The sequence below is a fragment of the Malania oleifera genome, chromosome 1, assembly GCF_029873635.1.
Source record: "Malania oleifera isolate guangnan ecotype guangnan chromosome 1, ASM2987363v1, whole genome shotgun sequence".
Lineage (NCBI taxonomy): Eukaryota > Viridiplantae > Streptophyta > Magnoliopsida > Santalales > Ximeniaceae > Malania > Malania oleifera.
Window position 1 is genome coordinate 142,218,804 of NC_080417.1, and position 13,200 is coordinate 142,232,003.

Below are 13,200 nucleotides of genomic sequence, written 5' to 3' on the forward strand. Positions count from 1 at the left end.
TAGTAAGTTGTTTAATGAAAACCAAATAGAAGGCTTAAATTTGGAATTGTCAAATGAGGAAAAGACTAAAAATATAAGATTTATTCGCAAAATTAGAGTTAACGAAGTTAAGTTTGCACTAAAAAAGATGAAAAATGGGAAAGCTATGGGACCAGATAACATCCCAATTGAAGTTTGGAAATGCTTGGGTGATAACGGAATTATATGGTTAACTAATTTATTTAATACAATTGTAAAAACTAAGAAAATGCCAGATGAATGGAGAAAAAGTACTTTAATACCTATATACAAAAATAAAGGAGATATTAAAAATTGTAATAACTATCGTGGAATTAAACTTATGAGTCATACGATGAAACTATGGGAAAGAGTAGTTGAACAAAGATTAAGGTTAGAAACGAAGATCTTAGAAAATCAATTTGGTTTTATGCCTGGGAGATCTACCACAGAAGCTATTTATCTTTTAAGAAGATTAATGGAAAAGTTTAGGGAAAAGAAGAGGGACTTGCATATGATATTTATTGACCTTGAGAAAGCATATGATAGGATACCTAGGGAAGTTCTATGGTGGGTTTTATAAAAAAAGGGTGTATGTTGTAGGTATACCGATGTCATTAAGGATATGTACGATGGAATAATGACTAGTGTAAAGACTATAGATGGAGAAACTAGAGAATTCTCAATTACCATAGGTGTACATCAAGTATCTGCTTTGAGTCCTTATCTTTTTGCTTTAGTGATGGACCAATTGACTAAGAGTATTCAAAAGGAGGTTCCATGGTGTATGTTGTTTGCAGATGATATTGTATTAATTGACGAAACTAGAGATGGAGTAGAGGCTGAGTTAGAATTATGGAGAGAAGCTTTGGAATCTAGAGGCTTTAATATAAGTAGAAATAAAACAGAATATATGAAATGTAATTTTAGTAATGATAGGAGGAATATTGGAGACAAAGTTAAACTTGATGATGAAGAATTAAATAACACTTGTAGATTTCGATACCTTGGATCTATTATGCAAGCTGAAGGAGAAATTGAAGATGATGTAATGCATAGAGTTAAAGCAGGTTGGGTAAAATTTAGAAGTGCTTCAAGTGTTCTATGTGATCGTAGAATACCCTTAAAATTGAAAGGGAAGTTTTACAGAATAGCTATAAGACCAGCTATGCTATATGGATCAGAATGTTGGGCGACGAAGAAACATAATATCCAAAAAGTAAAAGTTGCTGAGATGAGGATGTTTAGATGGATGAGTGGTATAACATTGAAAGATAAATTAAGGAATGAACATATTCGTGGTAAGTTAGGTGTAGCTCCTATAGAAGATAAGATAAGGGAGGGACGACTTAGATGGTATGGACACTTGCAACGTAGGCCTTATCGTGTACCTACGAGGAAGAGTGACTTAGTTACTGTGGGGGGCAATAGAAGGGGTAGGGGTAGACTTAAAATAACTTGGGAGGAGATAGTGAGTAAGGATTTAATATCTTTGAATCTATCAAAAGAAATGGTCCATGATCGCATAAATTGGCGGAAAAGGATTCATATAACCGACCCCACTTAGTGGGACTAAGGCTTGGTTTTGTTGTTGTCGTTGTTGGTTCTGGTATTCTTGAGAATTATGCTGAGGTTCTACTAGAAATTACCCTTTTTCTAAGATAATCAACTGCGTGCTCATCTCATTACTGATTGTTAGTTGTGACATGAATTTGCATGAATTGTTGAAACAAATTCGCCATCTGTGTCATTCTATCATCGGGATATTTCTTTGCTGGAATAAGAGCTAAATTTGGTTGAAATCGCGGAGGTGCGTAGCTTTGAGAGACCTGTTGTAGTTGATACTAATGCTGAAAGGCAACGTGATGATATGACGACTTATAAGGGAGCGCATAGGACAAAGAAGGTTGATTCCAAAGTTGATCTGTACTATTCTCCTTTTCCATCTCCATAGCCTCCACTCTTCTGGTGAGTTCAGTCATACGTGCCTCGACATAAAAATCATCTTTCAGTTTATTCCACTCTCCACCATATGCTACTCTCAATGGTTGAACTGAAATTGGTCTTCTGTCAATCCTAGTGTTCCATTGCTGAGCATAGTCAGCTAAATGATCCAGAAAATCCAATGCCTCATCAGGCTCTTTGTCAAAGAAATATCCTGAACACATAGTATGAACAAACTATTTCGATTCAGGAACCAACACAGTGTAGAAATAGTTGACTAGGCGCCATGATTCAAATCCATGGTGAGGACACATGTTAACCAAACCTCTAAATCTTTCTCAGCTTTCATGAAATATCTCATCAACTCCTTGCATGAGTCGACTGATCCGTTCCTACAAAAATTGAGTTATCTGTAAGGGAAAAAAATTATGTAGAAATTCATTTTGCATATTAGCCCAACTAGAGATAGAATTAGGTCTAAGAGAATTAAACCACATCTTTGCCTTATCTTTCAATGAAAAAGGAAATATGCACAATCTAATTGCCTGATTAGTAGTCATCCCATCTATGAATATAACACATGCAAGCTCAAAATCAATTAAATGCTGATACGGATTTTCACACTCCATCCCATAAAATTGAGGTATCATAGATATTATTCCAGGCTTCATGTTAAAGTTTTGTGCATTCTCAGGCAATATGATGCAAGATGGTTGTGGTTCGTGTGGGCTGCAAAAAATCCATAAGCATGCGTGGTGCAGGTGCAGCCATATATATTTCAAAATTTAATTTTTTTTCTTCTTTTTATTTTTTTTCCTCTTTTTCTTTTTCTTTTTCATGAGAAAAATTAAAATAACTAAAAAAAATACTAATTTGAAACTAAAATTGACATTCCCCAGCAACGGCACCAAAAACTTGACTCACTCGAAAAATGAATAGCTCGAAAGCTATTCCAAGTATAAGAGTTCTGTCGAGTAATATTCAGCCCAAAGGTCAGATCGTCTCCTCAGGGAATGCGGTTTAATATCAAATTTTACGTTTTTCCAATGGAAAATAAAAAGTTACTGAATTTAGTTCAGATTCAGGGTTTTCAGGATGATTTGAGATTTCTTTTGATAAATTAAATGAACATACAATTTAAAACTTAATCCTAGCATGCACTGAATTAAATAGTAAGAACGGAAACCCTACATCTAATCAGGCAAACATCGAAACACGCGTTAACCTTCGAAATAGAAACTAAAGACGGTAACTTTAACATGTAATTAAAACACACAATAATGGAAACTCAATCAAATATAGACGCAAACCATAAAAACCGAACCTTGAACAAAATTAAGAACTTGAATCAACATCAAAACTTAAACGCAAACAAGAACTCAAAAAAAAAATTAATGCTTTAAGAACCTAAACTAAACTGAACACGATAAAAATAAAAACTTTAATAAGGCTAACCTTAAACTAAGTCGAGCTTCAACAAAAATTAAATTTTTAAAAAGGACAACTAATTTAATTTTCTAAAAACAAAGACAATTTTTTTCTTTTTGTATTTTATTCTTTTTTTTTCTTTAGAACCAAACCGGACCCTACTTAATTAATCAAATAACTGGAATTAAATCTACCACTAAAATTACTTGAAACAATTAATAAATAAATAAACTGCAACAATAATAAAACACCTTAAATAATATTCAAAATTTAAAATTTCCAATAAACTTCAATAAAACTTTAACAGTATTCAACTAAGTAACAATAATAAAAAAAGAGAAAAGATGAGAGAGAGAGAGAGAGAGAGAGAGAGAGCGAGAGAGAGAGAGAGAGAGAGAGAGAGAGAGAGAGAGAGAGAGAAGATAAAGCTGGCCGTGGAGATGGTGCTGTAGTGGGGTGGCTGGTGTTAGGGTGTGCTTGGTAGCTTCTACAGGAGAGAGCAGCAATAGCATCCTCTACAATAGGGGAAGAAAGGAGCCTCTCGGGTTGGCACAGAAAGAAGAGGCTGGCTGTAGCAGAGCCACTAGGATGTGAGGATGATGGAGCAGCTTAGGCAGGTTCTTGATAGCAGTTAGGCGGCGCAAGGTGGTAGCTGAAAGGTTGGAGTTCTCGGTTGTGAGTGGCTGTGCAATTGTGAAGATAGCCGGCTGGAGGAAGGAGTTGCAGGAGGCTTCGGCACATAGAAGAGCAGGGGAGGGAGAGGAGCAGAGAAGGAAGAAAAGAGAAGAGAAAGAGGAGAGGGAAAGAGAAAGTGAGAGAAGACGAGAGAGAGAGAAGAGGGAAAGGGAGAAGAGAACCGAGAGAGGGAGCAAAGGAGAGGTGGGGCTGTGTAAAGAAGAGAGTTAGGGAGGAAGCTATGAGAGGAAAGCAAAGGAAAGCTGAGAGAGAGTTCGAGAGAAGGAGAGGGAGAGAACAAAGAGAGGGAGGTCGAGAAGAGAGAGGGAAATAAGGGAAGAAGGGGTGCGCTGGAGAAGGGGAAGAAAGAGAGGGAAATATAAGAGGAGGGGCGAGGGAAGAGTGCCCTACGGCCCGCGAGCATAGGTTACCCGACCAAGGGGATCCGACCCGGCTGCATGGCCAGGTCACATAAGCTTATATATATATATATATATATTCTTTTTTTTGTCATTTATTTTTCTTCTATGAACAAGGCCCGTTTTGACTCTTTTGGAACCTATTTCTCTTGAAGCTCAAAACACAGAAGTTGTAGATAATCGTCTCATCTTTTTTCAAAATTTCGAATTATCTCGATCAGAGCTCAGAAGGAAAAGTTATGCGTGAATTACAAACTGATATCGGTTTTAGCTCCTGATAACTTTTCTGTGATAAAAAAATGCCAAAAATTTCATAAATTGCTTCAATAAAACCTACCAACTATAAATAGGACACCTTGTTAAAATATTGAGAGTAATTAGGCATTTAATTAAAAATATAAACCCTAATCCATAAATTAAAACGCCTATTTACGTAGTTTAAGCGCATAAACAATAAAGGGGTGCATAGGAAGGGGAAGGTTGATTCCAAAGTTGTTCTGTACTATTCTCCTTTTCCATCTCCATAGCTTCCTCTCTTCTAGTGAGTTCAGCCATATGTGCTTCAACATAAAAATCATCTTTCAGTTCATTCCACTCTCCACCATATATTGCTCTCAATGGTTGAGCTGCAATCGGTCTTCTGTCAATCCCAGTGTTCCACTGCTAAGCATAGTCAGTTAAATAATCTAGGAAATCCAATGCCTCTTTAGGCTTCTTATTGAAGAAATATCCTGAACACATAGTATGAATGAACTGCTTCGATTCAGGAGTCAATGCAGTGTAGAAATAGTTGACCAGGCGCCATGATTCAAATCCATGGTGGGGACACATATTAACCAGATCTTTAAAATCTCTCCCAACTTTCTTGAAATGTCTAATCAGCTCCTTGCATGAATCGATTAATCTGTTCCTACAAAAATTGAGTTCTCTGTAAGGGAAAAAATTTATGTAAAAATTCATTTTGTATATCAACCCAACTAAAGATAGAATTAAGCCTAAGAGAATTAAACCACATCTTAGCCTTGTCTTTCAATGAAAAAGGAAATAGACGCAATCTAATTTCCTGATTAGTAGCAATCTCATCTATGAATGTTACACATACAAACTCAAAATCAGTTAAATGCTGATACGAATTTTCATACTCCATCCCATAAAATTGAGGTATCACAAATATCATTCCTGGCTTAATGCTAAAGTTCTGTGCATTCTTAGGCAATATAATGCAAGATGGTTGTGTGGTTCGTGTGGGCTGCAAAAAATCCATAAGCGTGCGTGGTGCAGGTGCAACCATATTTTCTTAAAACTCTTTTTTTTTTCTTTTTTTTTCTTTTCTTTTTCATGAGAAAAATTAAAATAATGGGAAAAACACTAATTTGAAACTAAAACTGACATTCATCGGTAACGGTGCCAAAAACTTGACTCACTCTAAAAATGAGCAACTCGGAAGCTATCCCAAGTATAAGTCATGTAATAATTAGCCCAAGGGTTAGATCGTCTCTTCAGGGAATGCAGTTCAGTTCCAAAATTTGTGTAATTTCAAAAGAAATTAAGAAAAGACAAATTACTGAACATAGTTTAGATTCAGTTTCGGGGATTTTTGGGATTTTTGCAATGAAACTTAAAACAAAGTAAATCCTAACTGAAAATTTATCATGCATAAAAATAAATAAATGAATACCAGATTCAATACTACAATAATGAAAGAAACAAATCCTGCAATCATTCTATTAAATAAAAATACTAACTTTAAACATAAACCCAAACAAAAATAAACTCTAACTAAATAAAAACACTAACTTTAATAGTAAAAATACCCAAAGAAAATATTTAAATGCTAACAAAGACTCCAAATAAGAAAAACAAACTAAAGAATGACCCAAACAAATATTAAAGATTTAACGCAAGACTTTAAAAAAAAAAAACAATCAAAACTGAATAATTTAAACTAAAATAAAATTCCAACAACAACTTTTTATTAAACGAATAAACTAAAGAAAGGGAATAGAAGAGAGAGAAAGATTCAATTTAAAAACTAATTAATAATATTTAAATAACAAGAAAATCAAACTAATTTTTTTGTAATAAAAATAGATCCAACAATTGTTTAAGATTCAAATAAAAAAAATAAAGAGAGAGAGAGAGAGAGAGAGAGAGAGAGAGAGAGAGAGAGAGAGAGAGAGAGCTTAGCCGTGAGGAGGGAGAATGGAGAAGAGGAGAGGCCTCCCTTGCTATGCACGGGCTCCCCAGGAGAAAAAAGAAAGACCTCCAAATTATCCCTAAACCCTAGCCTACTCTCCTAAAGAAAAAATAAACTAAAGAGCCCCCTTTGTTGACTTTTCAAAACCCATCAAAAGCCCCTTTTCTCTTGAAATTTCGGCTGCCCCAAGGAGCTTCAACTCATGGCTTTTGCATGGGCTTCAAGCCCACTACGTGGTTACATCAAAGTAGGCATTTATTCATTTTTTTTCTTTTGTTAAATATGGTCGATTCTGCACTTTCAAGCCCAATTTTAACCTAATAAACGTCCGTATCTCCCAAAACTTGGAACACAAAAGTTGTAGAACTCTTTCTCATATTTTCCCAAAATTTTGAATCATATCAATCGGAGATAGGATGAGAATGTTACTCTCAAATTACGAAGTAATGTCGAAATAGTCCATAAAACAGCATATGGTTAATTCATGTAAAATTTCGACCTTGATGTAGTTAGTATTTCCCACAACACCAAACATGGAAATTGTAGAGCATTTTCTTATCTTTCTATAGCATCCTAAATCATTTGAATCAGAGATCATATGAGAGAGTTACGCATAGATTACAAAGTATCATCGGTTTTTAGCTTCTAATAGTCGCCCTGCAATAAAAAATATCAAAAAATCATAAATTACTCAATAAAATCCAAATATTATAAATATGACACAATGTTGAAATATTGAGAGTAATTAGGCATTTAATTAAAAAAATAATTCGTAATGCATGATTTAAAATACCTAATTACGCAATTTAAGCGCGTAATGAGACAGTGATTGGAAAATATTTGTCAAAGAATACTTCTCTAAACCGGCTCCAAGTCATAGCTACTGGTATGGGCCTCTACTCCTCCAACAATTTTATAGACATCCACCATCTCTCGGCCTAACCTATCAACTTGTACGTGGCATAAAGGACCCTCTGCTCATCGGTGTAGTGGAGCACCATTAGTATTTTCTTAATCTCTTGCATCCAGTTCTCTATAGCTGTGACGTCAGCTTCTTCTGAAAATGTTGGAGGATTCATCTTCGTGAACCTTTCTATTATATACCCCTGAATTGCAGACAGGCCTCCCTGCTTCTTGGAGCTCTATGTAATCTCATCCATGACCTACTGAACTACACTGCACAAAACAACGTTGGAGTCTCTGCCGCCCATGCTAGAAGGCCAGGCCTCCATCATCACCGCTAGCGTGAGTACTACTACCTCCAGGGTCCATCCTGCAACAACACCAAATTATTTTGAGAATCCAAACCTCACAATGCTATTCTCATATTAATCTAACTAAGATACCCTCATACCTCCTATTACTAATTTAAGGTCTAGTCATACCACATGGAAATAGAAACCGACAATAGTTTACTATGATTTTCCTGAAATCGTCACCCCAGGAAAAACACAAAAACCACCTCAAAATTCCCGCTTCCAGACTACATATTAGAATCCTAAATTCTCATCCTAATTCCCAACATTAACTCACTGATTTTTGTTCTATCCAAATATCTATCTTTCTCCAAAATTCATTCCTATATTTTGGTATTATTTTCCGTTGTACTTTAGAGTCTACAGAACCTAGCAACCTAGGATCTGATACCAAATTGTAACAACTTGAATATTCATACCATTTTTTTTTTAAATAATTAAAATTATTCTGATAATCCTATAATATATTTTATAACATCTTAGGCCCCAGGAGGGTACTGAGGAAAATCCTGTTCACAAGATAGCATTCCTATGCAGCGAAAAACATAAAGTCATAGCCCTATATTTACAATACCAGAATTCAGTAATTTCCCAAACCATATATATACACATATACACCTTTCCCAAAAATCGTCCTCCAGACTTCCTAGATGCTACTAATGAACACACTCTCCAAAATACTTACCCTCCTGATAGGGAAGTATAAATATCTTCTCTACCTCTGAGTCTGATCTGCTCGTCTAACACCTGAAAAATATTAAATTTCTGGGATGAGACAACACTCAATAAAATGAAATATGCTATTACCAGTGTGTGGCAGCAGAGTTTATATGAATAATATACTGATAAATAACGAAAACTGAGATAGCATGTAAAATAATATACAGTATAACTCACACCTATGTGGCTTAAAATACAACTGTAATATCTAAATATTCTATTCATTCATACTTATAATATTATAATATATCTGCTGTTATTCTGTAAATCTGTATACATATAAATAACTGTGAAAGCCTCCCTAGAAAACTGTATATCATGATTCAACCCCCATGATAAGGTTGTGTGGCCTGTAGGCGAGACTTAACATCGGTTGCCTACTAGGATAAGTTAACTGAATCTCCCTAGCCAATTCGGCCTCCTCAATCCGAACTACCGGGGAGTTTACAGTACCTCCCAAGGCACGATCGACTGCCGATAAATTCACACACTATCTGAGATATGTGATTGCACTCTGATCTGAAATAGCTACGGTACCATGCTTTAATACTGATATGATTCATTAGGGTCTGATACTGTATAATACTATTTTCTGTATATATCTTATTGTTTCATCATAATTCCAAAATAACCATAATACTGTAAAACTGATCTGAATATACTGTATTATCTGAGTTGAAATATCTATAATATCTTATCTGTATAATATATAATATCTTAATTGAATAAACTGTAATATCTGAGTGTTATGGTTTTGCAATTTCGAGAATCATGGAATTCTATATATACTGTAAAATATTTTTTTGTATATATACTATAAATCATAATTCTATAAATCTGGTAAAACATTTCTTTGTACATAAATACTGTAGATCATGATATTCTGAAAACTGTATAAATTCCATACTAAGCAATATTTACTCAGGCCTCACAATTAATGAATAAAACTCATGTACTGAAATTTATATAACTGTATAATTTATACTCTATATCTCATAATCAATTACTATAATTTACTGGTAAAATTTCAGATTTAACTAGCATAGCATATTTCGCTTACTAGCATAGCAAAATTTCAAATTTATATAATTGTATATTTCCCTTCCTATGCTCGCCGCACCAAACAAAGAATCCTGTAATAATATACATTTCCTAATTCAATTAACCCATCTCAGAATAATAACCATACCTGCCTTTTCCCCAGACTCACATTTACCTTTTATTCATAAAATTTATGAACTATTAATTATTTATCAATATTACCTGAGCTCCTGGGAAAACACCTTCTGGGATCCCCAACCCATACCTGAGGTGTTTGGAAACCCAAACCGTGCAATCACATCACCCTAATTTAATCAACCCAAACATTAGTATATTTCCATCTAACCCAAAATTTGGGTTCAGAAAAGCCTGATAACTACTAAACCCTTAAACAACCTACTTACCCTGATTTTGGGATGGTGTCCAAATTTCTCAAATCAAAATTCTGCTCTGGTTAAGTTATAGAGAATCTCCTCAGGATCATCATGGTAGCTTCTCATCGTCAAACTGGAGAGAAACGAGGCCAGATTTGTAGAGAGAAGGAGGAGAAACCGAGGGTAGAAAGAGAAAAATAAGAGAGAAAAAATGATTTTTAACACTGAATCTCGATTTCAGTGTATTTATAGGTGGCTTGACATGTGACTTCGTTGATGACCCATGTGTACTCGTCGACGAACTAAAGAAGGGAGTTCGTTGACGAACGAATATATGAGTCTGAATTACCCCCCTGCCGGTATCTCTTCGTCGACGAAACCAGGGCGTTCGTCGATGAACCCTACCTTATCCTTTTTAAAATTTCCCTTTCTCTTTATTATTTAATTATTATAATTTTTGGGTCTCTACACCTAATATACTAAAGAAAATTGTCAATAATGAGAACATGATGTTCTCTTTCTATAAGAGCTTCCATTTGTCAACTACAACATCAGTTTGTTCACTAGGCTTAGGAGAAGTTCGGGAAGTAGCAAGGAATGACTATTGGGACTCTTAATGGATCCATGGAAGATATTATGCTTCCTATTAGCCTTTCCACATGGTAGAAGCACCCTAAAAGAAGAGGAAACAAGCTTGTCATCTACTAGAAAAGAATAAAATAAGAATTCTCAGGGATGAAGAGTCAAATGGATAAGAAGCATATGGTAAACTTAAAAGAAACTCAAATAACTTGAACTCACAACTATCAATCTAAAATAAAAAGAAAAAAAAAAGAAAAAAAAAAAAAAGAATGACATATTTCACAAAAAGTGTAGAAGAGGAACTTTGATCCAAGAACACCAAAGGGTAGCAAAAATGGGGGACCAACTTAGAAGCATCACACATAGAAGATGCTTTAGAGAAGAGATGAGAGCAAAAGTATGAAATGAATTATTTCTTACGTTTAAATTATCTACATGTAATGTACAATTCAGATTGGATCAAGATGAACAAAAAGGAAAGTAACTATCTAGTGCACCCAATCAAAGTTTTCTATGTATCTAGTTGGCCTTTCACCTACCTTATAACGTGCAAAAAGGATAGGTTGCTATGAAAAACACAAATAAAATCCACCACATGCATGTTGGGAATTTAATTACTTAAATTCTAGTGCTTACTAACCCAAATATTTCATTTCCCTTTTAAAAATTGAAGTATTCCAGACACTCTTGTAAAGAGATATATATAGTTTGATCTTTAAGGCGAGATAGGCTTTACAAAAAAAGAGGTTAGCCTAGATCATATGATGTCTTAAAGAGTGTTTAGTCACTTAATCCAACCTTGGAACAACTTTGGACTACTCATATGGACACCAACACCTTTAAGCTCTTTTAGTTTGGCCTATATATGGACATAACCAAATTAACTATTAAGAGAGTGGGAAACAAGGATATACCAACAAGACAATGCAAGGAATCCACATCATCCAGTTAAGAAAATTGTTCCTCTCACAATTTATAGGTGGGTATGCGACAATTTGAAAAGAAAGAATGGATCAACCCCTTGAAGACAACAGTCACCTCCCATTACCACAAGAAATTCTACAGAGGACCTCCCCTGTAATGATCCCAATATATATATGGAAAAGGAGGACAACTGGAGGGGAGGTCCCCTGTATAATTTCACCATTACCACAAGGGCCTACTATAGCTATGACTGTCACATCAGCAAGTAACTTGACTAATTTAACTTTTCTTGCATTAACTCTATATATTTATAGATGAATCCACCTAAAGGAAGGGTAAGTCATTCAATCTCTAATAGGTGCATTTTCTTCATCTTTCTTTTAAAATCCTTGCTATATAAAATGATTCCTCCAAATCCTAGCCATCAATTTCCATGTTTATTACTCTTTTATAGGCAATTTTTTCTTGTGCCACCTCACAAAAATCAAAATCTGCATTAATAGATCTCATCATCACTGTCAACACTAGTCTAGAACTATTGTAGTCTAATTTTCTCAAAACTAAATTTCTTTTCCTATAAAATGTAATAGGCTATAAACAACCAATTTCTAGGATTCAACAACCAAAGCTCTAGAGGAAGCTAAACACTTTGCTAGTCAAGATGAACGGTATCCAAAGTTGGCTTGAGATGAAAGAGAATAAAAGTGTCTCAAGCACTTGACTTATATCCCTTAAACAACATCTTAGGTGTTTAACAACAAAAATAGTAGAATAAATATAATAAAATGGGCAACTCAACTAATAAAAATTTTAAATTAAAATTTCAATTTTGTTGGCAAATCTAAATTATGAAATAAAATATATTATAACAAACAATAAAAAATATATTAAATGATTTTTAATTTTTTGCACTTTGAAAACCTACATGCCTACATTTTTTTCTCTTGTTGGGTAAAGAATACCCCCCAATGAGGACATAAAAAGGGATGAGATTTGCACGTATGAGGTAATTAATGTAGGGTAGGCGACACGTGCATGAAATAGACAAGGTCACTAGTGCATGTCTAATTAAAGAGCTATGTAAAGATTATTAGTCATGTCACTAACCTAACCAACAATATATTCTTTTTGAATGTAGGGCAAGGGATGCCAAGAGAAACTTTTGAATCACTTAAAAATGTTTACTCCAAAGATGTTATCATGCCTCATGAATATTAGGATGCTTCGATGGCATCTATCCGCTTTCAACCCTTTGCAAGCGTGCTACTGGTTCGATGGACAAATTCAAGGAACTGCTTTGCCTCCTTTGCTTCGATGGAACACTTGATTGCTTGCTAGGAATGACTGACCGAAGTAAAGGAACTGGCTTGGTTTTCTTGACTACTAGCCTTGGCCTGAGACCGTTGGGAAGGTTATTTGAAAGAAAGCTTTCAACCGGTGGATAGGAGAGAGCTAATCTTGATGTTTAGAAGGGTTATTTTGAAATTGATTTTCTTTCCCTTTTTGATCCATTAGAAGGGTTAATTTGATTTTTACAATGTTGATACCTTATTCTTTTTCTATTTACAAACATCTGTCAAAATTACATTCAAGAAATCATTAGGTTATACTACCTAACGACGCTATATTTTAAACAATCAATA